Source organism: Lissotriton helveticus, chromosome 1_1 (genome assembly GCF_964261635.1).
Source record: "Lissotriton helveticus chromosome 1_1, aLisHel1.1, whole genome shotgun sequence".
In the NCBI taxonomy this organism is placed as follows: Eukaryota; Metazoa; Chordata; class Amphibia; order Caudata; family Salamandridae; genus Lissotriton; species Lissotriton helveticus.
Window position 1 is genome coordinate 1,396,327,510 of NC_136057.1, and position 27,450 is coordinate 1,396,354,959.

A 27,450-nucleotide genomic window follows, 5' to 3' on the forward strand; every position below is an offset into this window, starting at 1 on the left:
TTTTCAATATCTTTAACCTTACTGATAAACAAATCAGTATGGCACAAAAGGGTGCTGATTATACAATCCTGAGCATTGAGAAACTTGAGAGATTACCAGTGACAATGTCAGAACGACCTGTCAGTGAATGGATAATACATGGGATAATTAATATTCCAATATCAACCTTCAGGTTTCAATACTGCCAAAAATATATACAGGCTGGCATGTACGAAAAATTGGGAAAAGGGTACATTAAGACAACATGGAACTTGCCCTATTCACATGCATGTGTCAGTAATAAAGGACAGAAAGTGTTTCTTAGTGGCAATAATTGTGCGATGTCACTAAGCGGTACACTTCTGTGTAACGGAATTAGTTTGCATGGAGCCTGTGAAGGGAACTGAAATAACCTTTCATGTCACCAGCTAGGCGCACCTGCAACAGAGATAGAACCATTCTTTCAAAGACTCTATAATGGGAGTTACATTCTAATTGTGAATCGCAGATGTTGTAGTCTTATGCCCGGGACTCCTTATCTCGTAACTACGACTGCGAAGGTCATGTGCTGTGGACACTCATTGTTCCCCAGCTCCTTTCCAGACAGGGAGGCAAGGGCATGGCCCAACTTGAAAATTACTTCTATTCGAATAGATACTTTAAGCAGAATGAAAACAGTGCTTCTTCAGACGCCGACCAGGCTCACGTCATCAAAAGAAACGTATGATCTCCTAGTCGCAAGGACGACTGCAGAGATTCACTCATTGTTATCAACTAATTCCCCCATACATTTCGCAGAAATCCTGAATTAAATCTTAAATATTTCTGATACCAGTGGAGTCTCAAAAGTATTTAAGACAGTATTTTCGATGGCATTAACACCATTCAAAGCCATACTGGGTATTTTTCCAGATTTCGTCCATTCGATTTTTGGCGGACTTCCCCTCATTTTGGGACTAATTGCAGGAATCCTATTCTTGGTCCTAATATTTCGTTATGGCAAACCGTGTCACAGACAAAACACCTGCGACAAGGGAAGAAACAATCCGAGCCATTGGATACCGGGACCGGATATCAAAAATCCTGGGACTTTCCCGGCTTAGAGACCTGAACATGACTTGGTTTCTTTCATTTCGACCAATGTGGCATCGATGTGTTTTACCTGTATTAAGGTGCCTGCTGTGCGGAGAAGAATGCGTGTTGGACACCTGTCTGACGCTACAATCAGATGCGCCAATGGATGCAGAAACATTGTCGAGTCCGATAAAGGCTCATGCTTTGTGCTGCCCTCAACGGCTACCAATCCTGATGACGGCATTCGTGGAAACTTGACCACTACGATTAAGGGGTAGTGAAGTTCAAGATGAAAGCAGCATCGATCAGGTACGACCTTCTGTCAGCAATACTAATCAAAACGTCAATGGAGACAATCATGCGCACAAATGCATGGTTACACCTTTTTCCGAGTTAGTGGAACTCTCCCAGGAAGCTGTTGACAGCTTTTTCGACAGTCTAAATGATATGATGTTCTCACCAGAGCAGAAATAGAGACTTTTGAGCAAGCTAGCACACGGCGTTCCCAACACCCTGAATTTGGCCTTCAACTTTAATAATAAAGTAGCATGAACAATTTCCCCTCCAGTTCACGGACAGCAATTTTTTCAGCAGCCCCAAAATATTTTTACGATTTTTCGGGACACTAATCATCTGCTTAAAGTAAGAACTATTCTTAGAGAACTAAAATTTCTATTTTTAGATACTTTATAGACATTAGCTGCCCGCTGGAATGTTCATAATTATTTTATTCTGAGTTGGAATGGTCTCGAACCTTTTTTTCTGTATTAAGAGCCATTTCATGTGTAAATTCTCATATACCAATTAGCAATAATGTATACATATGCGTGATTACTTTAGCATTATTCTGCAGCTTGAGTGCATATAATACATGTGACTGTTTTTACCGTATATTAGATAATTTCAAAATGCATTTTATGTATTTTGGGGTGGTAAGGTATACACGATACTTTACAGTATGTTTTACTATGCCTAGATTAATAAACATGGCCATAGTTAGCGTGGAGTGGGTGTGATGTATTCCTATAGGTTCTGTATCGATCCCCCTATTCCTGACCCTGTTCTGGTTAACAAGTTAACTAGCAGCCATCCCATGATGCAGAAACCGTTATCTGATGAGGCCGAACTACGGCACAGGAACGTGTTATCTGATTAGGTCATAACGCTTGCCATCTAATTAGACAAGCGATATTCCTCCAGCCCCTGATAAGGCATACGGAGTTCTCAAAACAAATCAAACCTATGACAACCTGGGAAAAACCCTGCGGCCATTGTTTTGATTTCACCGAGAACTTCAGCAAAAGAATGTGCTAACGACCAAGTCGTATGACATCCTTATTGACGTATCTATGTCCATCCTTACGTCAATCTCGGCACCTTACAGGTATAAATATTACCGGTATTGCCTTAAGCAAACACCCGCGGTGGTGACGAGATCGGAGCAGCCAGACTTGCCGAAGCCCAGAGCAGAGCAGACCCCGCTGGCGCAGCCCCGCCTTCCTGACGCGCTGAGAACGAGACGCTGCTTTCTCCTGCCGAGAAATCCAGCTCCGGCGCTTCCGGGTAGCCCTCGCAGGCAGCCTGGAATATCGAGACCAGAGACGAGAGATACCATCCCTCATTCATCCTAAATTCCAGGTACAGAACTGAATAACCCCTTGCAGAGAATTCTTGAGTCAGTCACTTGGCAAAACAAACTTAACTTAAACTGCTACTTTCTATTCCCGCCCACGTATTAGGCTTAGGTCAGGTACACTGGGGTAGGCGTAGTTAGAAACACCAGTTGAGTACGATTAGTCAAATGTATATGTGTATGTATCTATTTTATTCATTTTAAACCACCTTATGGCTTAGAAACCATATAAATGTTTTTACAGTATTATTTTATACTTCTGCTTTTAATTGTATGCACTTTACTTAACCATAAGTATTGCGATAATATCGATCCATTTCTCTTGTATGAGAAAAGAGACTGATCAATAAATACCATCTTTTATTGAACACGCCCGTCTCTTCCTTTTCTCTACAATCTGGTGAGACTAAGAATGCACGTACTGACTGAGTAAAATAAGTTGTCTTTTGTTTTCACACGACTCTAGAGATACACTCTTGATTAGGGGAGAGCAAAGTTGTCATGTTCTATGGTTGTCAGAAACTAAATCCCTTCTTGTCTATCCAGGGAGGTTCAACTCCTCCTTGCCTATTCGAGAACGTTTCTAGTGAACTCTGAGCTAGCTGGCAAACCCAAAACTTTAAGTCTAATATCGACAGTAGAAGACCTAGTTAACGTCTGGTCTAGGCCTATACTATTGAAGGTATTATTCCAATGCGCAGAGCCTATTGGGATAATAGGAACTACACTACAATATTAGAGGGGGCGATAGGCTGTGCAAATTGCGTCGCCTAGAATCTAGGTACACCATTGACCTTATGTCGAAATCCCCGAGAGGAATGAACAGCGGGGAAGAACTAGCAGTCCATTTAGGCAAGTAGAGGGTGAAATTGGGTTAGCCAATATTTGGACACTTCAGCTAGCTGCGTACACGTGCACACACATGTATAGAAAGATCATTCTTCACGTCCCCGTCTACATAGGACTGTGTAGTCGGCTGACAATGCACATGTATGTATGGTATATCTAGCGTGGAGTACATATTGTGTGTTGATGAAATACTGCTCTCTGATTTAAGAAAATCTTTATGAATTTTAAACTTTACATTTTGTAACTTTGAAAATCTAAAATTTGAAAAATTATTTTCGGTTTCGAATTGACTGTACTGAGTGTAATGAACTGTAATTATTTGGGTTTCAGGTTAGGTTGTATAGTATTGGACAGTAATGTATATACCTTGCAATACGATAATGAAATGCCGTGAGGTTATGTAATCTGGGCGTGACTCTGTCTGAACACTGCTATCTTGTCTGAAAAGGGACAATTGCCGATACACGGCGTGATATACCGCCACCCCATTTACCAGGGTTTAGCCTTGGGATTAATGTACGTTTTACCCTATCGGATATCGCAAAAAGTTCTTGATGGTTCTATGTAGATGTGAACTGTATAGGGCAACGATCATGGGGGGCGGGTGATATTCTCTACTGATAAAGCAAGTAGGGATTAGTGCCGATACACGGCTTCAACAAGTAACCCAGCAGAGCATATAATGTTTATTTTGCTAGAATACAGCTTAAACATACTAGCGGGCAAATAGGACTTGGTATAATTCGAAGATGTCGCCCGCATTTTGCGAAAGTTACAATGTCCCTTTTCAATGTTGTTTATTATTCAGCATGTGACGAAAAACTTTATCAATGCCCTCATTCTGTATGCTACTAACACTGACGAAGGCTTGATGCCGAAACGCGTCTGTGCATATCGCATTAAAGAAGTTTTGCCAAGACTTTTCCCCCGTGTGAATGCGGCTTATTTTTGCCAAAATGCAGCAAAATTTGAGCGTTATATGTTAGCGGGCCTCCACTGCCGCTGGCCGTACCCGTCTTAGAGTGCGTGCTCTGATGTCGAGTGGAGAACGAATATATATATATATATATATATATATATATATATATATTCACTGAAAAAACCATAGGTTTCAGGCCTTATATAGTTAGGAATTAGCATTTAAAAACCTTTAAAATTCACTCAAAAAACTATAACTTTTAGGGGTGTGATAGTTAGCTGGACATTTCACTCATACAAAACCATTGAAATTGCTCCTATATAGGTAGTTGTACTAGCTATATTTCGCGCACCCGCAATCCACTGCTGATGATGTCACATATTACATCATTCATGACATGGTCAGTGACATCACTGATGACATCACTGATGACATCTCAAATGACATCACACTAATGACATCATCCAGTGAATGTGGTTTGCTTCGTTATTTAAATATGCATTATATATATAGCAATTTGCATTGAATATTGAGTGGATATATAAAAATAAATATTTGGATGGAGGATTTAGTAGCAGTGTAATTGACTGTTTACTTGACCAATTTATAGTGTCTCACTAAATATAGTGGATAGTGACTAAACTGTTTGAATATCTATATCACTTTGTCAGTTGTTGTGTAAACTGGTTCTCCAGTTGGTTACTAGCTATGTGAAAGTCTGTATTAGTTAACTGAGTATTTGTATGGGAGAGTGAATGTGTGTGTGGTTCGGTGGGGGGGGGTGACTGCCCAAAGATGTGTGAATAGTTGATTCACTAGATATATGAAGTTAAAACTACATGTTCTAACAGTTGTTGGGGTGAGTGAATATCTTTATGGGTGTGGTGATGAGCAAATATATTTCTCAATGGTACATTTCCAACAAACTAGAAAAATAAAAGGCAGTGTATGTGTCAGTTGTTGTATATTAATAAGTATACATAAGACTCAATGATTGTGTGAGTGACTGTATGGATAACTTTATACTTGTAATAATGATTTTATAATTCAGTAAGTATGACTTACTATCTAAATGAATAGATGAAGTTGTGTTTGTATAAGTGTGTAGCTAAGTAAATATGTAAGTATGATCCATTGTTTGCATAAGTGAGTAGGATGACTTCATATGTGAATAGGATGTGTGCTGGTGTGTAATGTCGATTTAGGTGTATAAGTATTTTTGATAGTGTTCTATTGTTCATTGACATCATGTATGAGTGAATCTACAGGTAAGTGATTAGATGTGTGTATACATCTAAAATCACTTAGTGGGTTTTTAGATACTTGTATTGCTGAAACAATGGATTCAAATATGATACTCTTTATTTTACAAAGAGTGATGAAATATTTTACTAGTGTATGAAAAGGTGTATGTGATTGTCACGTGGATGATGTCATCAGTGATGTCATCAGTGATGTCATTTGAGATGTCATCAGTGATGTCACTGACCATGTCATGAATGATGTAATATGTGACATCATCAGCAGTGGATTGCGGGTGCGCGAAATATAGTTAGTACAACTAACTATATAGGAGCAATTTCAATGGTTTTGTATGAGTGAAATGCCCAGCTAACTATAACACCCCTAAAACTTATAGTTTTTTGAGTGAATTTTAAAGGTTTTTTAAATGATAACTCCTAACTATATAAGGCCTAAAACCTATGTTTTTTTCAGTGAATTTCAAAGGTTTTTTAAATGCTAATTCCTAACTATATAAGGCCTGAAACCTATGGTTTTTTCAGTGAATTTGCAAGGTTTTTTAAATGCTAATTCCTAACTATATAAGGCCTGAAACCTATGTTTTTTTCAGTGAATTTCAAAGTTTTTTTTAATGCTGATTCCTAACTATATAAGACCTGAAAGCCCACCAGGAATCTCCAGTATGCGCCAGGGGACTGCATTGCAGAGAGGTGTAATGAAGCCGCGCCCCTTTTTACACCTCTCTGCATTTCAGCCCCCGTGCATGTTTGAAGAGGGGGAACTAATTCCCCTTGCATACTGGGGGCCCCTGGGGGCCAACTAGCTCACCTTGAACCTCCAGTATGTGCCAGGGGGCTGCATTGCAGAGGTGTAATGAGGCTATGCCCCTTGTTACACCTCTCTGCAACGCAGCCCCCTGGCGCGTTTGCAGAGGGGGAACTAATTCCCCTTGCATACTGGGGGCCCCTGGGGGCCAGCTAGCCCACCAGGAGCCTCCAGTATGCGCCAGGGGGCTGCATTGCAGAGAGGTGTAATGAGGCCACACCCTTTTTTACACCTCTCTGCAACGCAGCCCCCATGCATGTTTGAAGAGGGGGAACTAATTCCCCTTGCATACTGGGGGTCCCTGGGGGCCAACTAGCCCACCTGGAACCTCCAGTATGCGCCAGGGGGCTGCATTGCACAGAGGTGTAATGAGGCTATGCCTCTTTTTACACCTCTCTGCAACGCAGGCCACTGGCGCGTTTGCAGAGGGGGGACTAATTCCCCTTGCATACTGGGGGTCCCTGGGTCATATCTGCCCAAACGCCGAAATTCCGAACGATTGAAAATGACTTTTCTTGAGAAACATTTAGATTTGGATTATCATGTCCTATACTTTGGAATTTTTGAAAGACTGACTTTGAGGATGCTATAAATTACTCAAGTCTGCCCGAATTGTGTGGGTAAAATTGATACCTAGTCACTTTGAATAAGAATGTACTTACGTCTCGTCTAACATTTTGAAGAAATATCTAGTTATATGACAACAGGATACCGACATAACTTGAAGGAAATAAGAACGCCCTGAAGAAGTTCTGTTGTACAGAACGAAACGCGTCAGCTGGCTGTGGTACATAAACTTAAGGAAAATAAAAGCATTTGAATATACACCAAGATTCAGCGCTTCAATAAGGGTTCTGTGATATGATTTGATTGGACTTATTGTGCAAGTGGTGCTGTGCCAAACTTTAGAATATTCTCCACTACTCTCTACTACTTACTCTCTACTACTCCACTACTCTCTAATACTCACTCTCTACTACTCATTATCTACTACTCCACTACTCTCTACTACTCTCTCTCTACTACTCACTCCCTATTACTCACTATCTACTACTCTCTACTACTCACTCTCTACTACTCTCTACTCTCTACTACTCACTCTCTACTACTCTCTCTCTCTACTACTCTCTCTCTACTACTCACTCTTTACTACTCACTATCTACTACTCTCTACTACTCACTCTCTACTTCTCACTCTCTACTACTCATTCTCTACTACTCTCTCTCTACTACTCTCTACTACTCACTCTCTACTACTCACTCTCTACTACTCTCTACTACTCACTCTCTACTACTCTCTCTCTACTACTCTCTACTACGCACTCTACTACTCACTCTCTACTACTCTCTACTATCTCTCTCTCTGCTACTCACTCTCTACTACTCTCTACTACTCACTCTTTACTACTCTCTACTACTCACTTTCTCCTGCTCTCTACTACTCACTCTACTACTTACTCTCTACTACTCTCTCCTACTCTCTCTACTACTCACTCTATACTACTCTCTACTACTCACTCTACTACTCTCTACTACTCACTCTCTGCTACTCTCTCTACTGCTCTCTACTACTCACTCTCTACTCTATTACTCACTCTCTACTTCTCTCTCTACTAGTCTCTACCTCTCTACCTCTACCTCTCTACCTCTACCTCTACACCTCTACCTCTCTACCTCTCTCTACACGCACACATATACACATATATATATGCATATATGTGCATATGCATTTATGTATGTGTATATATATATATATATATATACATACATATATAAACATATATAATCTGCATATCTATATAAATACACATATAAATGCATGCATATACATATATGCATAAATATGCATGTTATTTACATCAAAGTTTTAAAAACACTAATAAAAGCAAAGCTAAAAGCCACCTCATTACAAACAGAATGACTTTAACTTAAACGAGGGCGAGATCTATTGCATTTTCAATGCTTGTTTACTTTGGTTCCATCAAGAAGGCATTCAGATGTGTCACACATTTGCCATAAATTCTGAATGTTAGCACTCTAGTTGCTCATTAGATCACTGTAGTAAAGCTACTGCTCACCAGGAAGTCTGCTGCTAATCATACTTTCTATGGCAAAATGAACCCCCTCATTTTGTTCCTTTTTAAATTAAATGTTTTCAGACTTACCACTTCATTCCAATCAAGATGGCTTCTGGTGTGCCATACATTTGTCATAAGTAAGACTGTTAGCGCTCTAGTTGTTCTTTAGAACACTCTGGGACATTCTGTCATTGGGCTATACTTGGGCTACATCTGGGTGATATTTGGGCTACATTTGGGCTCTTTTGTCTCTGGTGGCCATCTTGGGAGACTGCATGTCAGAATTTTTTAATGAAATAGAGGAGGATTTGGGAAGTCACTCAAAATGTGCCCTAATTTTTCTTTCGTGTTTACGAAAAACAAGGGAACCCAAAAGGTATGCCATAGGGACCTTGGGCAGTATCATATTACAAAAAACAGTGGTCCCTACTCGTGGACACAATGGTATACTGAGCCGATAATCAGACACCTGATAAGTGTTATGTCTTTTGTCCAGCCGGACAAGGAATTTATTTTAACAATTTACTTGATAAAACAGAATGAACACATTAATAACAAGTGGGCACAGCCGTGACCCACAACATTCAAGACAAAACAACGAACAGAATGGTAAAAGGATCAAAGCACAAATATGTCTGTGTACTTGTAGTCAGTGTTACAGACAAAGATTGTTATAACCACACCATTGCATTTCACAATATTTTAAATGTCATATTGCATACGGAGGTTTTTTGGTCGACGACGTTTCGATGCCTAAGTAAAATGAGGGGCATCATCATCAGGACAAAAATATAATCATTGTTGTCTTAAAATATCACTCTGCCTTTTGACGCATTAGCGCATAGAACCAGGCAAGTCGGCGGATCTTGCAGCAGATCACAGTGTACAATGGAAGAATCGATAAAGCCGCGTCCAGCGTAATAAGTCGTCTGGATCGGGAAACAAGCGTAATAGCTCAATATGCAGAAGTCGGTGGCGCTGCAGCGGGTGTGGAGTTCTGGTATTCTGGTCTTTCTGCAGCACTAATCATACTTTCTATGGCAACATATACCCCCTCATTTTGTTCCTTTTTAAATTAAATGTTTTAAGAGTTACCACTTTATTCCAATCAAGATGGCTTCAGGTGTGCCATACCTTTGTAATAAGTAGGACTGTTAGCGCTCTAGTTGTTCTTTAGAACACTCTAGGAGGCTGCAGTAGAACACAAAGGAATCAACTGACAGTCTCTGTCCTTGTTGGATGTACATGTTTTACTGAGAATGTCAGGCTTCATGCTCACATGACTGAGAAAGATAATGTGAATTTACAGAAAATATGCTTTCAGTTTAGCTTATAGATCCCCTTCCAAAACACTGTGGGAAAAGCATGAGATAATAGTTTTCTTTCAAACATGATGCATGATATCCCAGCAGAAGGCTTTTTCACATGGTAAAATCACCTTAGAACACACCACAATTCCTAAAAAGAGTATGGTACCATCAACAAATGATTTATAATGTAACTAAAGTCCTAAAACCCTCTATTAACTACAATGCTTTTTAATGAGGTGCTATCATGTATATTGATCCCAAGATGGCTGCCAACACTTCTTGGATGAAGTGCTGACAGCCAATCAGATCTCACGATGAGATGTGTGGTTAGGCTCCGCCCAGATATATATGTGTTTTTGAAGTTAATTTTCATAAAAACCACTGGAACAATTTTCACCAAATATAGCAAAGGCACTTCTGCGTACCAGTCCCTACAATTTTGCCAAGTTTGGTGTAATTCCGTTCAGCGGTTCGGGCTGTAGCCTTGTCAGAACGTCCTATGGAAATTAACATGGGGAAAACACGTTTTGGGACACCCCCTTTTTTCTCAGCCCCCACTTCACGAATCCCCCCGAAACTTTCTGGGAAGGAGCGCAGCGGAGCTGGCCAAAATTTTTAAAATTACACGCAAATTCCTCAACCGGCGCCAAAGTTATTCCCAATAGAATGTTGCGGATTTCCTATGGTAGCTAGGTCCTAACTATATATACCTACTGGCTATCGCCAGTAGGTAATATATATATATATATATATATATATATATATATATATATATATATATATATATATATATATACATGTGAACAAGGGCTCTTGAAGCCCGAAACGCGTATTGCCCTCCTGTTTTACCAGCTGCAATAAAGTAAGAACCTGTGATTCCAGTGGTCCGTCTCCTACTTTGCCTGCCTCGCCGGTCCTGGGTGGATCAGGAAGTGGCGTCTGTGGAGTTCTAAAACATATATATTACCTACTGGCGGTCGCCAGTAGGTATATATAGTTAGGATTTTTTCTCTATGGGATTTTTGAAAATTCTATGTCTAATAACTTTGGCGTTTGTGGACGGAATTGGCAGAAATTTTCAGGAAAATGGAACATTTTGTTTCTGAGCAGCCCCTGGAAATTTGGGGGGGGTTCGTCAAGGGGGGGCCGAGAAAAGAGGGGGGTCCCAAAACGCGTTTTTCCAATGTTAATTTTCATAGGGCGGTTGGCCTCACTTTTAGCCCGAACGGCTGAATGGATTTGCACGAAACTTGGCAAAATTGTAGGGACTGGTAGCCCGATGTGCCTTTGCTAGGTCTCAATATATGTGCTCCAGTGGATTTTGAGAAATTAACGTTCAAAAAAAGATATATATCTGTAACAGCGGACCGGGCAGCGCTCCGGTTCGCGTACTTTTCGCGTTACGGAGCTTTGTGAAGCGAAGCTGATTGGTTCTCCGGCGTCTGTAAACATTCCAAACAGTCCGTAGCGGCCGCCATCTTGTCTCTCGGTAGGATCGAGAGACAAGAGGAGGCCAAAGCGAAGGGGCAAATGACCATAAGGGGGCATAGTAGATCCTCCCTGACCCCCTAGGTTTGATGTGGAGGTTTTAAAAGGGCCCCGCGGGGCAAAAAAAAATAAAAAATAATAATAATCGAACGGCTGAATGGATTTGCACGAAACTTGGCAAAATTGTAGGTACTGGTAGCCCGATGTGCCTTTGCTATGTCTCAATATATGTGCTCCAGTGGATTTTGAGAAATTAACGTTCAAAAAAAGATATATATCTGTGACAGCGGACCGGGCAGCGCTCCGCTCGCGTACTTTTCGCGTTACGGAGCTTTGTGAAGCGAAGCTGATTGGTTCTCCGGCGTCTGTAAACATTCCAAACAGTCCGTAGCGGCCGCCATCTTGTCTCTCGGTAGGATCGAGAGACAAGAGGAGGCCAAAGCGAAGGGGCAAATGACCATAAGGGGGCATAGTAGATCCTCCCTGACCCCCTAGGTTTGATGTACCATTTTGCCAAGTTTGGTGTAATTCCGTTCAGCCATTCAGGCTGTAGACGTATCTAAATGTCCTATGGAAAATTGCATGGGGAAAACACATTTGAAAGTGTTGAAATTTAGAACCAATTAAAATGTTACTTTGGTTTTGTATTTGTGTGTGATGAAAGTTAATTGGTTATGTATATATGGGGAAAACACATTTGAAAGTGTTGCAATTTAGAACCAATTAAAATGTTACTTTGGTTTTGTATTTGTGTGTGATGAAAGTTAATTGGTTATGTATATATCTAAAATGAGAGGAAACCACAGCCATTTTGTGATACTACTGTCTGAGGTACATTTGTGAGGAATTTTTGGTGCTCAATTTATGGTGTTTGCTTTACACAGTACTAACACTTCTCCTACTTTCAAAAAGGTGAGTTGTTAATTTGTAAGGGGAACTATGTTGTACACTTTAAGATAATTTGAAAAATGTTTTCTGTTATTTATTTACAGTCCTTCTGTTATACTAAATACTTGATAAAGTTAGTTTTATATTATGTATTACTAAAAACGATAAATGAAAGTGATTATTTTTTTCTGCAATTTACAGCAAGAAATTTCAAAATAAAATGGATCACAATGAAGAGACCGTGGCAATTTCTTTTGAATTATCCACTACATTTATTGAAATTGACAGCACCAATAATGAAATATTCTCACAAGGAGGAGATGACTTGAATGATTTTTTTGATCAATCTCTTGACGGCGAATTTATCGAATGTTTGGAGACTATAGAGTTACAAGAATCATCATTGCAGACTTTTCATGAGGAGATTCCTGATGAGATGATTGAAGAGGAAATTCCTGATGAGGACATGTTACTAGTTCTTTCAAATTATGAAAATTCAGAAGAATAAATTTATATTTAGAAATCAAAAATTGTTTGAGACATTATTCATTTTTATTTTTAATTTATGAGGTTGTAGCGAAGTGATTGTAAGGATTTTTGAAAATTCTATGTCTAATAACTTTGGCGTTTGTGGACGGAATTGGCAGAAATTTTCAGGAAAATGGAACATTTTGTTTCTGAGCAGCCCCTGGAAATTTGGGGGGGGGTTCGTCAAGGGGGGGCCGAGAAAAAAGGGGGGTCCCAAAACGCGTTTTTCCAATGTTAATTTCCATAGGGCGGTTGGCCTCACTTTTAGCCCGAACGGCTGAATGGATTTGCACGAAACTTGGCAAAATTGTAGGGACTGGTAGCCCGATGTGCCTTTGCTAGGTCTCAATATATGTGCTCCAGTGGATTTTGAGAAATTAACGTTCAAAAAAAGATATATATCTGTAACAGCGGACCGGATGGTTCTCCGGCGTCTGTAAACATTCCAAACAGTCCGTAGTGGCCGCCATCTTGTCTCTCGGTAGGATCGAGAGACAAGAGGAGGCCAAAGCGAAGGGGCAAATGACTATAAGGGGGCATAGTAGATCCTCCCTGACCCCCTAGGTTTGATGTGGAGGTTTTAAAAGGGCCCCGCGGGGCAAAAAAAATAATAATAATAATCGAACGGCTGAATGGATTTGCACGAAACTTGGCAAAATTGTAGGTACTGGTAGCCCGATGTGCCTTTGCTATGTCTCCAGTGGATTTTGAGAAATTAACGTTCAAAAAAAGATATATATCTGTGACAGCGGACCGGGCAGCGCTCCGCTTCGCGTACTTTTCGCGTTACGGAGCTTTGTGAAGCAAAGCTGATTGGTTCTCCGGCGTCTGTAAACATTCCAAACAGTCCGTAGCGGCCGCCATCTTGTCTCTCGGTAGGATCGAGAGACAAGAGGAGGCCTAAGCGAAGGGGCAAATGACCATAAGGGGGCATAGTAGATCCTCCCTGACCCCCTAGGTTTGATGTGGAGGTTTTAAAAGGGCCCCGCGGGCCTGGGGAGCGTACTACAAGGAAACAAGAATGATTGACTTTTAACTTATTGTATGTTTATAGACTTTTTTTTCTGCTGAGTGACGTCTCGGCCTATCTCCACGGAATGCAGTCCCTACCATCTCGGCGTTTAAGCCCAGGGGGACCGGTAGTGTGGTAGAGATAACGTCTGTTAACGTTCGATTCGAAGGAAATCAGGAAGTGTTGATAAACATTGTCTGCGCCATCTTGCCTTTTTTCAAATGCCACACTTTTGTCGTGCACGGCAGCCATTTTAGATGCCTTGACCAGACCCACTCTCTGTACGCTGTCGATCCTTAGCATCGCTCCCCACCCTCGCAAGCATCTCCCCCAGGCACTGGTCACCCCCGCTCTCTGTCTTACGCATGGGCAATAAACCTCCCCCCATCTGCGCTGCTCTTCCCTGAGAATCACAATCTGTGCCTGTCCGACACCTCCCTTTCGCCCTATTCACTACCGCACCCTCTGACACTCCTCTTCCTCTGTGTCCGATTGTCCAGGCCGGTCCCAGGCTATCAGCTAGCCCTGCAGATGTAGTTTATGGCTCCAGCTGTAAAGAATCACCCCTCTTCAAAGGAGTTATAGTAGATCAAGGCCCACACCCGATGAGATCCGTCACACCACACTCGTTCCTACTATCTGAAAACCATTCTGTATTGTGATTGGGGAGGGGACCGAGCCTGAAGCGGAAGATTCCAGGGATGCCTCTTTGTACATCAAAGTTTTTACAATTATGTGTCACGTTAAAAATATATAGCACTCCAACAAAGTAGTAGGATTATAAAACTTTAATAACTTATAAATATATACAACAAAACAAAAACAGTAAAAACATTTAAACATTTTTAGGGAAAAAGAAGGAAGTAGCGGTCGGTTGTGCGAATAGTCCCAACGCAGCACAACGTCCAGATTTCTGGACGGCACCCAGGTGATGTTGCCTGGGTGCCGCACTGATTTCGGTGTCCGGCGTGGGGCGTCGCGGGGGGTGGGTCATCAGTAGCGGTCTGTTGTGCGAATAGTTCCAAGGCAGCAGAACGATGGCACCAAGGTGATGTCCAGTAAGTTGCCGCCCTCCGAATAATGGCGTGGGGCGCCCCGGGGGGGGGGTGTGAGGCGGCGTGAACGGGCCTCCCCAGGTGGAGGCTCGTCTGCTGTAGTGGGGCGCCCCTTTACCGTTTCAGTTGCCATTCCGTCCGCTTTTGGTCCACTGTGTCAAAATCCGCCATTCAGCTGAGTTGCGCCCACTCTTGCGGTGCAGCGATAGGCGGCTGCCACAGGACTCTCAAAATGGCGGCAGGCTCTTTCCTTTTTGGGCCTGGTCCACTGAAATGGCCCTGGGACACCTTGGAAATCGGACGCTAGTCTGCTAGGTCTTGGACCCAATTCTCGAAAGCGTTCCCTCAGCCTTGAGGATTGTACAAAAGTCTTGGGGGCCCCCGACTCCTGCAGGCTTCCGGTGGGGAGCGGCTGCCATGATTGCTCGCGGAATGACCACGACGGAGCCACGAGATGGTGGTGCTTTCATGCTGACGCCAGCTTCAGTCTGAAACATCCAGAAACAAGGTGGGGCTTTCATCGTTTGGGAAAAAAATAAGTTTTCATCCAATGAAAAGTGTTATTTTTAGGTCATATGATCAAGCCTTCCATCATTAGGAAACCAAAAGTAAAATGAACCAATGAAAAGTTTTATAAACAAGTCACATGACCTGTTATGCGGCATAGGGTATAAAAAGCGTAGAAAATCCGTTGGCACGTGAGGCAGCGTCAGTAGCGGACCGATGTGCGAATAGGCCGAAGGCAGCACAACGCGCCAAGATCCGGATGGCACCGAGGTGGTGTCATAGTTGAGAGTTCTGAGCAGCGGTTGTAACACTGTCTGAAGCTTATTTGCAGCTGCTGCAGCTTCACTACGCGCCAAGATCCGGATGGCACCGAGGTTGTGTTTAGCAAGTTGCCGCACTGGTGTGGCCATCCTATAATGCTGAAAGTCGGCGTGGGGCGCCTCGTTGGCCTGTGAGTTCGCGTCAGTAGCGGACTGATGTGCGAATAGGCCGAAGGCAGCACAACGCGCCAAGATCCGGATGGCACCGAGGTGGTGTCTAGCAAGTTGCCGCACTGGTGTGGCCATCCTACAATGCTGAAAGTCGGCGTGGGGCGCCCCGTTGGCCTGTGAGGTGGCGTCAGTAGCGGACCGATGTGCGAATGGGGCCAAAGGCAGCGCAACGCGCCAAGATCCGGATGGCACCGAGGTGGTGTCTAGCAAGCTATGCAGCTGAGTTGCGTGCGCACTTGCGGCGAATAGGTCGAAGGCAGCACAACAATGTTTTCTGAATAGAAGATACCACAAGGCGCTGAGATTCGGTTGGCACCGAGGTGGTGTCTAGTAAGTTGCCGCATTGGTGTGGCCATCCTACAATCCTGCTCCGAATAACAGCGTGGCGTGCCCGAAGGGGGGGGGGGGAGGCGGCGTGAACGGGCCTTGCCAGGTGGAGGCTCGTCTGCTGTAGTGGGGCGCCCCTTTACCATTTCAGTTGCCATTCAGCTGAGTTTCGGCCGCTCTTGATGCTACAGCGACAGGCGGCTGCAACAGGACTCTCAAAATGGCGGCCTGTCCTTTGGATTTGGGCCTGGTCCACTAAAATGGCCCTGGGACACCTTAGAACTCGGACGCTCGAATTTTTTTTCCTTTCCTCTACATGCAAAAAAGGTAAATTCCCGGTACGTTACACGCTTCATCTGCCACGATGTACTCTCCAGAGGAACCGAAAAAAAATATAGTTATGGTAACTATACCATGCATCGTCATATGGAGAGGTGGCACCGATTAATTATAGTGCTGCATAAAAGAGAGATTTGGAGGAGAACCCCCGACCTGCCAGTACATTCATCAAAGAACTGGCACTGACAGCATCAGAGGCAAGGGAAACGGTCCCAAATATTTAGAAGAACTTTGGAAAGATTAAAATGACATGTTTAGATTGTGGCAAATTAATTTCATGTGGACAGATGAGTGTTACTCTAATAAATACAGCATATGAACATCATCATAGTCGATGGTTGGTAGAGACATTTTGACTATATCCTGGACCTGCCCGTCCTCGCCCAAATGGCGCCGGAATAAATGGGACTCGTAACTCGTTGTTGTGTACTGGTTGCGGAACCTTGAAATCACGAGATACGTATGCAGTTTTGAAGCACATGGCGGGCGGGGACGAGAATTGATTGAATATTTTGACATCCCTATTGATATTAAGTTCTGATGTGTTATTGATTACTGTACTATTGAAAGTTCGAATTAACGTCACCCATGGTACTTGCCCGCAAATGTATATCTAGATAATTTTATTGTAACTGGCCCTGTCGTATTTTAATTATAAAATGTACGTCCACCGATCCTGCAACTGTTAGACACCTTAGTTCTTGCAACCTAATGGCCCGCCCGTTACGTTCCTCTACAGTGTAAATGTCTACTCATCATATACGATTACAGTTTGCTCCGTGGCCGGCCCACGTGGTTATAGGCCCGTATTTGTATACTGACATTTTCACAATAAAGGTTTTTAAAAGAAAACATGGTAGTAGTATTTACATTGGTAAAGTTTTTAATAATAGTCACTGTTTTAGAATCAGTAAAAGGCAAGTGAAATAAAGCATTCGAATTACATGAAGGGTAAAAGGTATAATACGCAGGAACGCAGTAAAGATAAATGGTCAAGGGTTGTTGTGTTTTCTACTCCTGCAACATAAAGTGATCGATAAGAATCTGATATTCTGGCGTATCGGCGACTAAGACAGCAGGCCGACCCTCTTTTGCTCAACGGCTCCGTCATGGGACGAAGAAACGCCCTTTTTCTCGAAAAAGGAATATATTTTACTTGCAGGACAGTTGTAAATTTTCCGGGAAAGTACATTAGCCTGGAACATTATAACATATGTTTAAGAAAAAATAATGTTCGAAAGTAATAAAAAGCGTAATTTTTAGGTCATATGACCAAGCCTTTTATCATTAGAATAAGAAAAGTAAAATGAACCAATGAAAAGTTTTATTAACAAGTTACATGATCTGTTATGCTTACGTTACGCGCTGCGCGCCGGATCACTTCCGGATGCGCTAACGCGGCGCGTCATATGACGCATTACGCGACAACGCAGGTCCAGAATATAGTCAAAATGTCTCCACCAACCAGCGGTCGGAACACAACCCCTTTCAGCAGGCTAAATAGTTCTGTTAAATGACAACAGAAGGGACAGGCAACAAGAACCATCAGTCAAAGAGGGGAGGGCAAGTTCTTCTCTACCGGGTCACGTTGGGGCGCTACTGGAACTGATCGAATTGGTAGTCTACAGAGTTTCTGGATGTTTCAGACTGAAGCTGGCGTTAGCATGAGAGCACCACCATTTCGTAGCTCCGTCGTGGCCATTCCACGAGCAATCATGCTAGCCGCTCCCCACCAGAAGCCTGCGGGAGTCGGGGGCCCCCAAGACTTTTGTAGAATCTTCAAGGCTGAGGGGACGCTTTCGAGAATGGAGCCCAAGCTCTAGCAGACAAGCGTCCGAGTTCCAAGGTGTCGCAGGGCCATTTTAGTGGACCACGCCCAAATCTGAAGAGCCGGCCGCCATTTTGAGAGTCCTGTGGCAGCCGCCTATCGCTGCATCGCAAGAGCGGGAGCAACTCAACTACATGGTGAGCGAGACGTTGTAGTCGAAAGAGCGGGCGGTAAACAGCTGAATAGCGGAAGAGGCACAGTGTAGCAAAAGCGGGCGGAATGGCAACTGAAATGGTAAAGGGGCGCCCCACTACAGCGTGTCTTTAGGTGAAACGGATTGTGGGACAAGGTCAAGAATGGAAGAGTTACCAAAAGGCAAAAAGTTCCGCTTGATCCCGGGAGCCGGCCACCTATGTCGGGGGCGATCTCAGGCCACACTAGGAGAACACGACTTGGGGAGGGGGCCGGAGCCAAGCTCCCCCTCCGAGTCCGCGCCATCACACCGTCCCTCAGGGGCCTCCGTTAAGCGGTTCGGGGTGGCACCGCATCACATTGTTTACAAATGCAGTAACGTACTCAAACAGCCCCCACTTACTTTTAGAATAGTGAAGATGAAGCAAGTGCAAATAGGCTTCAGACAGTGTTACAAGCACTCTTCAAAACTTTGAATCATCAGAGTGCATGAGTTTCATGCTCGATCGATTGAGCTAGCCGGATCGGGCAACAAAAAGTTTAAAATAGTTATGTAAATAGTTGTTTAATAAAATGTTTTACCCTGTTACTTTGCTGGTGTGTTGTATATATTTGCATAGAGTTTATCGTTATTTTGGGCGGGGTGGGTGGCGGAGCCGAGCTGTCTTGCAGCCATCATGGTGTGGAGTTCAGTTCATCTCACTAGTTTCGTATTTGTCATGAGGGGTTGTTCCTAATGTTTCTATTTTAGCGAGGTCAAAAAGAGATCCCATTAGTGGCCTACTGATTTTGCTCGATTCCTTTTGTTTTTTACACGATTTTTCGCTATCTGCAAAGACTAAACAGAGTATTGCGACTCTGTGCTTGTTTGTAAATAGAGAATGAACCAAAGAGAACCAATTCTAAAACAGTAAATGCTTGGATAACAATCAATCAAATGGAGAGAGAAGCAGGCACGACGGATTACAACGGGGGCAAAGGCCTGCGTTAACTACCCTTCACTATCTGCAAAGAGAGAGTACTCCTAATAGAAATGAGGGGGGGGGGCAGCATTCAAAGCAGATCAGTGTGCATAAACACGAAAATGTTTTTTCTTACCACGTACTTGACATTCGACAGCTTATGATATTTGCTATTAAAAAACCATTGAAATTCACTTAAAAAACCATAGGTTATAGACCATATATAGTTAGGAATTAGCATTTACAAAACCTTGAAAATTCACTGAAAAAACCATAGGTTATAGACCATATATAGTTAGGAATTAGCATTTACAAAACCTTGAAAATTCACTGAAAAAACCATAGGTTATAGACCATATATAGTTAGGAATTAGCATTTAAAAAACCTTTTTTTACTCACACAAAACCATTGAAATTCCATATATAGTTAGTAGTACTAACTATATATCGCGCACCCGCAATCCACTGCTGATCATGTCACATATTACATCATTCATGACATGGTCAGTGACGGGTAATGAAGGCAGCAGTCCAATCCTGTTTTCTTCAACATGCCCCGCCCCATGATTAAGGTGCAGGAGCACCGAAACGCGTAGGGGATTACATTAGACTGGGTTGAAATGCCGTTTTGCACAATTAAAGTTCAGTTGAACGATCTTCCGTGGAGTGCGTCTCTAAAGCTTGGGGGCTTTTCGAATGATGTCTACACACGGTTGCTCCAGCCGTGGGAGATTGCACCGCCTCTGACACCGGCAACAGGTCTGTGTGGCTGTAAACTTGATTACAGTCTGTTCCAGCACGAGAGACTTTTGAATAAAAGCGGCGTTTTTAACCTGGAGCCCACTGGAGGGCTGAAAACATTGCATAAAGATGAAATTGGGCAGTTTGAATGGTGTTGAAAAACGGACCTCACTGAAGGGGAACTATTGGGGACTACTGCTCCCGGCATGCTGTTCACCAAAGAGCACATGCCCTACGGGTAATGAAGGCAGCAGTCCAATCCTGTTTTCTTCAACATGCCCCGCCCCATGATTAAGGTGCAGGAGCACCGAAACGCGTAGGGGATTACATTAGACTGGGTTGAAATGCCGTTTTGCGCAATTAAAGTTCAGTTGAACGATCTTCCGTGGAGTGCGTCTCTAAAGCTTGGGGGCTTTTCGAATGATGTCTACACACGGTTGCTCCAGCCGTGGGAGATTGCACCGCCTCTGACACCGGCAACAGGTCTGTGTGGCTGTAAACTTGATTACAGTCTGTTCCAGCACGAGAGACTTTTGAATAAAAGTGGCGTTTTTAACCTGGAGCCCACTGGAGGGCTGAAAACATTGCATAAAGATGAAATTGGGCAGTTTGAATGGTGTTGAAAAATTGACCTCACTGAAGGGGAACTATTGGGGACTACTGCTCCCGGCATGCTGTTCACCAAAGAGCACATGCCCTACGGGTAATGAAGGCAGCAGTCCAATCCTGTTTTCTTCAACATGCCCCGCCCCATGATTAAGGTGCAGGAGCACCGAAATGCGTAGGGGATTACATTAGACTGGGTTGAAATGCCGTTTTGCACAATTAAAGTTCAGTTGAACGATCTTCCGTGGAGTGCGTCTCTAAAGCTTGGGGGCTTTTCGAATTATATATGTATATATATATATATATATTTTCACCAAAAGAGTTGCCCCTGCTCGAGAACGCGCCAAAGTAAACAGCAGGATTCAGTATTATTTTTAACATCGTCCTTTATTCCGCTAGTCTGCAGGCAGCATCTCACTCCATTTCTAAGCCCTACGCGTTTCGGAACATACTTGTTCCTTGTTCACGGGCAATTTCATGCTGACAGGCAAAGTGGTGAAGTCGAAAACCATAACGCTTTTAAACTTCCTTTGGTGTGAAGCCCTCTGGTGGGTGTGACTTCCTCTCATGGAAAGCCCTCTAAGCATTGTGGAATTCGTAGTCTCTTCAGCCAATTAATTATCACCCTCCAGTGGGTGTTTGCCGTGTTTGCATCCATTTCTTTTCTGCCAATTACATGCTCTCCGGTGAGCTGTGAGGTTACCGCTGCAGACTTTTATATTGCCAAACTGTTCCTTCTGCCTGTTGTGTGTGGGTTTGGTCTCTATACACAGGCAGTCCACCTTCAGTGTTTTCCGTGGCGTCGCAGTTCTCACGACTGGACCGGCCGTAATTTATTCACCAAAAGAGTTGCCCCTGCTCGAGAACGTGCCAAAGGAAACAGCAGGATTCAGTATTATTTTTAACATCGTCCTTTATTCCGCTAGTCTGCAGGCAGCATCTCACTCCATTTCTAAGCCCTACGCGTTTCGGAACATACTTGTTCCTTGTTCACGGGCAATTTCATGCTGACAGGCAAAGTGGTGAAGTCGAAAACCATAACGCTTTTAAACTTCCTTTGGTGTGAAGCCCTCTGGTGGGTGTGACTTCCTCTCGTGGAAAGCCCTCTAAGCATTGTGGAATTCGTAGTCTCTTCAGCAAATTAATTGTCACCCTCCAGTGGGTGTTTGCCGTGTTTGCATCCATTTCTTTTCTGCCAATTACATGCTCTCCGGGGAGCTGTGAGGTTACTGCTGCAGACTTTTATATTGATAAACTGTTCCTTCTGCCTGTTGTGTGTGGGTTTGGTCTCTTTACACAGGCAGTCCACCTTCAGTGTTTTCCGTGGCGTCGCAGTTCTCACGACTGGACCGGCCGTAATTTATTCACCAAAAGAGTTGCCCCTGCTCGAGAACGCGCCAATGGAAACAGCAGGATTCAGTATTATTTTTAACATCGTCCTTTATTCCGCTAGTCTGCAGGCAGCATCTCACTCCATTCCTAAGCCCTACGCGTTTTGGAACATACTTGTTCCTTGTTCACGGCAATTTCATGCTGACAGGCAAAGTGGTGAAGTCGAAAACCATAACGCTTTTAAACTTCCTTTGGTGTGAAGCCCTCTGGTGGGTGTGACTTCCTCTCGTGGAAAGCCCTCTAAGCATTGTGGAATTCGTAGTCTCTTCAGCCAATTAATTATCACCCTCCAGTGGGTGTTTGCCGTGTTTGCATCCATTTCTTTTCTGCCAATTACATGCTCTCCGGTGAGCTGTGAGGTTACCGCTGCAGACTTTTATATTGCCAAACTGTTCCTTCTGCCTGTTGTGTGTGGGTTTGGTCTCTTTACACAGGCAGTCCACCTTCAGTGTTTTCCGTGGCGTCGCAGTTCTCACGACCGGACCGGCCGTAATTTATTCACCAAAAGAGTTGCCCCTGATCAAGAACGCACCAACGAAAACAGCAGGATTCAGTATTATTTTTAACATCGTCCTTTATTCCGCTAGTCTGCAGGCAGCATCTCACTCCATTTCTAAGCCCTACGCGTTTCGGAACATACTTGTTCCTTGTTCACGGGCAATTTCATGCTGGCAGGCAAAGTGGTGAAGTCGAAAACCATAACGCTTTTAAACTTCCTTTGGTGTGAAGCCCTCTGGTGGGTGTGACTTCCTCTCGTGGAAAGCCATCTAAGCATTGTGGAATTCGTAGTCTCTTCAGCCAATTAATTATCACCCTCCAGTGGGTGTTTGCCGTGTTTGCATCCATTTATTTTCTGCCAATTACATGCTCTCCGGTGAGCTGTGAGGTTACCGCTGCAGACTTTTATATTGCCAAACTGTTCCTTCTGCCTGTTGTGTGTGGGTTTGATCTCTTTACACAGGCAGTCCACCTTCAGTGTTTTCCGTGGCGTCATAGTTCTCACGACCGGACTGGCCGTAATTTATTCACCAAAAGAGTTGCCCCTGCTCGAGAACGCGCCAAAGGAAACAGCAGGATTCAGTATTATTTTTAACATCGTCCTTTATTCCGCTAGTCTGCAGGCAGCATCTCACTCCATTTCTAAGCCCTACGCGTTTCGGAACATACTTGTTCCTTGTTCACGGGCAATTTCATGCTGACAGGCAAAGTGGTGAAGTCGAAAACCATAACGCTTTTAAACTTCCTTTGGTGTGAAGCGCTCTGGTGGGTGTGACTTCCTCTCGTGGAAAGCCCTCTAAGCATTGTGGAATTCGTAGTCTCTTCAGCCAATTAATTATCACCCTCCAGTGGGTGTTTGCCGTGTTTGCATCCATTTTTTTTCTGCCAATTACATGCTCTCCAGTGATCTGTGAGGTCACCGCTGCAGACTTTTATATTGCCAAACTGTTCCTTCTGCCTGTTGTGTGTGGGTTTGGTCTCTTTACACAGGCAGTCCACCTTCAGTGTTTTCCATGGCGTCGCAGTTCTCACGACCGGACCGGCCGTAATTTATTCACCAAAAGAGTTGCCCCTGCTCGAGAACGCGCCAAAGGAAACAGCAGGATTCAGTATTATTTTTAACATCGTCCTTTATTCCGCTAGTCTGCAGGCAGCATCTCACTCCATTTTTAAGCCCTACGCGTTTCGGAACATACTTGTTCCTTGTTCACGGGCAATTTCATGCTGACAGGCAAAGTGGTGAAGTCGAAAACCATAACGCTTTTAAACTTCCTTTGGTGTGAAGCCCTCTGGTGGGTGTGACTTCCTCTCGTGGAAAGCCCTCTAAGCATTGTGGAATTCGTAGTCTCTTCAGCCAATTAATTATCACCCTCCAGTGGGTGTTTGCCGTGTTTGCATCCATTTCTTTTCTGCCAATTACATGCTCTCCGGTGAGCTGTGAGGTTACCGCTGCAGACTTTTATATTGCCAAACTGTTCCTTCTGCCTGTTGTGTGTGGGTTTGGTCTCTTTACACAGGCAGTCCACCTTCAGTGTTTTCCGTGGCGTCGCAGTTCTCACGACCGGACCGGCCGTAATTTATTCACCAAAAGAGTTGCCCCTGCTCGAGAACGTGCCAAAGGAAACAGCAGGATTCAGTATTATTTTTAACATCGTCCTTTATTCCGCTAGTCTGCAGGCAGCATCTCACTCCATTTCTAAGCCCTACGCGTTTTCGGAACATACTTGTTCCTTGTTCACGGGCAATTTCATGCTGACAGGCAAAGTGGTGAAGTCGAAAACCATAACGCTTTTAAACTTCCTTTGGTGTGAAGCCCTCTGGTGGGTGTGACTTCCTCTCGTGGAAAGCCCTCTAAGCATTGTGGAATTCGTAGTCTCTTCAGCCAATTAATTATCACCCTCCAGTGGGTGTTTGCCGTGTTTGCATCCATTTCTTTTCTGCCAATTACATGCTCTCCGGTGAGCTGTGAGGTTACCGCTGCAGACTTTTATATTGCCAAACTGTTCCTTCTGCCTGTTGTGTGTGGGTTTGGTCTCTTTACACAGGCAGTCCACCTTCAGTGTTTTCCGTGGCGTCGCAGTTCTCACGACCTGACCAGCCATAATTTATTCACCAAAAGAGTTGCCCCTGCTCGAGAACGCGCCAAAGGAAACAGCAGGATTCAGTATTATTTTTAACATCGTCCTTTATTCCGCTAGTCTGCAGGCAGTATCTCACTCCATTTCTAAGCCCTACGCGTTTCGGAACATACTTGTTCCTTGTTCACGAGCAATTTCATGCTGACAGGCAAAGTGGTGAAGTCGAATACCATAACGCTTTTAAACTTCCTTTGGTGTGAAGCCCTCTGGTGGGTGTGACTTCCTCTCGTGGAAAGCCCTCTAAGCATTGTGGAATTCGTAGTCTCTTAGCCAATTAATTATCACCCTCCAGTGGGTGTTTGCCGTGTTTGCATCCATTTCTTTTCTGCCAATTACATGCTCTCCGGTGAGCTGTGAGGTTACCGCTGCAGACTTTTATATTGCCAAACTGTTCCTTCTGCCTGTTGTGTGTGGGTTTGGTCTCTATACACAGGCAGTCCACCTTCAGTGTTTTCCGTGGCGTCGCAGTTCTCACGACCGGACCGGCCGTAATTTATTCACGAAAAGAGTTGCCCCTGCTCGAGAACGTGCCAAAGGAAACAGCAGGATTCAGTATTATTTTTAACATCGTCCTTTATTCCGCTAGTCTGCAGGCAGCATCTCACTCCATTTCTAAGCCCTACGCGTTTCGGAACATACTTGTCCTTGTTCACGGGCAATTTCATGCTGACAGGCAAAGTGGTGAAGTAAAAAACCATAACGCTTTTAAACATCCTTTGGTGTGAAGCCCTCTGGTGGGTGTGACTTCCTCTCGTGGAAAGCCCTCTAAGCAATGTGGAATTCGTAGTCTCTTCAGCTAATTAATTATCACCCTCCAGTGGGTGTTTGCCGTGTTTGCATCCATTTCTTTTCTGCCAATTACATGCTCTCCGGTGAGCTGTGAGGTTACCGCTGCAGACTTTTATATTGCCAAACTGTTCCTTCTGCCTGTTGTGTGTGGGTTTGGTCTCTTTACACAGGCAGTCCACCTTCAGTGTTTTCCGTGGCGTCGCAGTTCTCACGACCGGACCGGCCGTAATTTATTCACCAAAAGAGTTGCCCCTGCTCGAGAACGCGCCAAAGGAAACAGCAGGATTCAGTATTATTTTTAACATCGTCCTTTATTCCGCTAGTCTGCAGGCAGCATCTCACTCCATTTTTAAGCCCTACGCGTTTCGGAACATACTTGTTCCTTGTTCACGGGCAATTTCATGCTGACAGGCAAAGTGGTGAAGTCGAAAACCATAACGCTTTTAAACTTCCTTTGGTGTGAAGCCCTCTGGTGGGTGTGACTTCCTCTCGTGGAAAGCCCTCTAAGCATTGTGGAATTCGTAGTCTCTTCAGCCAATTAATTATCACCCTCCAGTGGGTGTTTGCCGTGTTTGCATCCATTTCTTTTCTGCCAATTACATGCTCTCCGGTGAGCTGTGAGGTTACCGCTGCAGACTTTTATATTGCCAAACTGTTCCTTCTGCCTGTTGTGTGTGGGTTTGGTCTCTTTACACAGGCAGTCCACCTTCAGTGTTTTCCGTGGCGTCGCAGTTCTCACGACCGGACCAGCCATAATTTATTCACCAAAAGAGTTGCCCCTGCTCGAGAACGCGCCAAAGGAAACAGCAGGATTCAGTATTATTTTTAACATCGTCCTTTATTCCGCTAGTCTGCAGGCAGTATCTCACTCCATTTCTAAGCCCTACGCGTTTCGGAACATACTTGTTCCTTGTTCACGAGCAATTTCATGCTGACAGGCAAAGTGGTGAAGTCGAATACCATAACGCTTTTAAACTTCCTTTGGTGTGAAGCCCTCTGGTGGGTGTGACTTCCTCTCGTGGAAAGCCCTCTAAGCATTGTGGAATTCGTAGTCTCTTCAGCCAATTAATTATCACCCTCCAGTGGGTGTTTGCCGTGTTTGCATCCATTTCTTTTCTGCCAATTACATGCTCTCCGGTGAGCTGTGAGGTTACCGCTGCAGACTTTTATATTGCCAAACTGTTCCTTCTGCCTGTTGTGTGTGGGTTTGGTCTCTATACACAGGCAGTCCACCTTCAGTGTTTTCCGTGGCGTCGTAGTTCTCACGACCGGACCGGCCGTAATTTATTCACCAAAAGAGTTGCCCCTGCTCCTGAACGTGCCAAAGGAAACAGCAGGATTCAGTATTATTTTTAACATCGTCCTTTATTCCGCTAGTCTGCAGGCAGCATCTCACTCCATTTCTAAGCCCTACGCGTTTCGGAACATACTTGTCCTTGTTCACGGGCAATTTCATGCTGACAGGCAAAGTGGTGAAGTAAAAAACCATAACGCTTTTAAACATCCTTTGGTGTGAAGCCCTCTGGTGGGTGTGACTTCCTCTCGTGGAAAGCCCTCTAACCAATGTGGAATTCGTAGTCTCTTCAGCTAATTAATTATCACCCTCCAGTGGGTGTTTGCCGTGTTTGCATCCATTTCTTTTCTGCCAATTACATGCTCTCCGGTGAGCTGTGAGGTTACCGCTGCAGACTTTTATATTGCCAAACTGTTCCTTCTGCCTGTTGTGTGTGGGTTTGGTCTCTTTACACAGGCATTCCACCTTCAGTGTTTTCCGTGGCGTCGCAGTTCTCACGACCGGACCGGCCGTAATTTATTCACCA

At 43.9% G+C, this 27,450-nt stretch overlaps 1 long non-coding RNA gene across 2 annotated transcripts in view; it reads left to right on the forward strand.

Annotated features, from left to right (window-relative positions):
• Window positions 1-27,450, forward strand: part of LOC144825822 (uncharacterized) — a 295,061-nt gene that overhangs the window by 112,618 nt on the left and 154,993 nt on the right. The gene's annotated exons all lie outside the window — the stretch shown is intronic.